Consider the following 1,742-nt stretch of genomic DNA (forward strand, 5'->3'; position numbering starts at 1 on the left):
AACTAAACCCTGTCCTTCACCAGAGCAGCCAGTGCTCTGCTCAGTTGCTGAGCCACCTCTCCAGACCCTCTTCTTTCTTGTTGTTTTTCATCTCTTTTCCATTATTTGCAAATGAGGATAATAGTAACACATTTTCCATAGAAAAATGATTGGATCATAAACTTTCATAACAAAGCAATGATTTGAGAAATGGAATGACACACATTCTCATCCTGTAAGCATGTGTCTAAAGTATTCTATATCTTTTATTACAGGGCTTGAAATATCACAGTCTCCAAGACCAATGAGGATGTAGTAATGAGCGCAGCTGACACTATGAATGTGATTCTGCTCCTCCGGTACAATGAAAACAGTGAGTTTTGTCAGAATTTGTGCTGGACAGCATTTCAATAAACATCAAACATTTTCTACAGTGGGTGTCATAGAAAAATGAAAGAAGGAAGGAGCAGAAAAGGAGAGGGGGGTGGATGGATGGAGAAAGGGATGAAAGAGAAGATTTGATGTATTTGTTACTTTGCTGCAATAAAACACCAGGACTGAGGGTCATTTATAGGGTGAAGAGTATAATTTGAATTATGGCTCTGCACAGAGAATCCATAACAGTGGGGTGGGCATGGCAACTCAGGACTAGAGCAGGAAGCTGAAAGATTGTTTTTCAATTGTACGAGAATCACAAGAGGAATATTTTTTTAAAAAAAACAAAAATTTACTAAACAATAAAATAAAACAGAAATCTGAAAAGTGAGTGTACTGGAGTTGAGAGAGGATATAAACACTCAAATCCCACCCCTAGTGACACACTTCCTCCAGCAAGGCTACAACTCCTAGAGATTCCACGTCCTCACAAGTGTTTTAACTGGGGGCATTTCTCCTTTAAACCACCACAGACGTCCTTGGAAGGGAGGTATATAGTGAACAATTTTTCCCTTAGCTGGTTAAGCTCATATAACTACCAAACTACTTCCTCAAAGATTTTGAAAGTAAGACAAAAAATACAGAGAAACTACAAGAGCAAAATGGGAGCCTTTGTTTAAATCCTAAAAATAAACCAAAGAAAAGGAAATTCATCTTTAAGTAAATAAGGAAATAAAAAGAATAGTTAGTTGAAAAACATATTCTTCAAAAGGTGAGTAAAAGAAATATTTGAAATCACTAGGGAAGAACATATATGGAAAAATTTCAATTACAGTACAAAGTTAAGAAGAAAGACTTTCTGAATTTAAATCACTTGTATAAGAATCACAATAGACCTATTAAAGACTTGCTAAAATAACTGAAAAGGAAATTTACAATATATAAAGATATTAGTTTTCCACTAATGTGAATATTGAGGTTTTATGACCTAATAACTAACACTGAGATAATGAGGATAAAGCTGATTTCAGATAAAATATAGACATGTTAGTAAGATATTTGCAATGAGTAAAATGGAATTGTTATTTTGCTATGTTGATAAATAACAGCAAACCCTTAAGGGACTCAATCATAGCCGCTAGGCGGGTGAGTCTAAGCGATCCCCTTGATTTCAAGGCCAATCTGGCCTATTTCCAGGGCAACTGGAATACACAGAAATGCTTTATCTCAAATGACTGAAGAGGAAGAAAAGGGAAGGAAATGGAAATGGAAGGGGAGAAAAGGGATGCTGTGTCAGAAGGAGAAATAGCAATAGCAACGTTGCACATTATAAAAGTTAATAGATGTAGGGCTGGCTCAGTCGTTAAGAATCCTGACTATTCTTGCAG

This window comes from Nannospalax galili, unplaced genomic scaffold (genome assembly GCF_000622305.1).
Source record: "Nannospalax galili isolate Female #2095 unplaced genomic scaffold, S.galili_v1.0 scaffold1879, whole genome shotgun sequence".
Lineage (NCBI taxonomy): Eukaryota > Metazoa > Chordata > Mammalia > Rodentia > Spalacidae > Nannospalax > Nannospalax galili.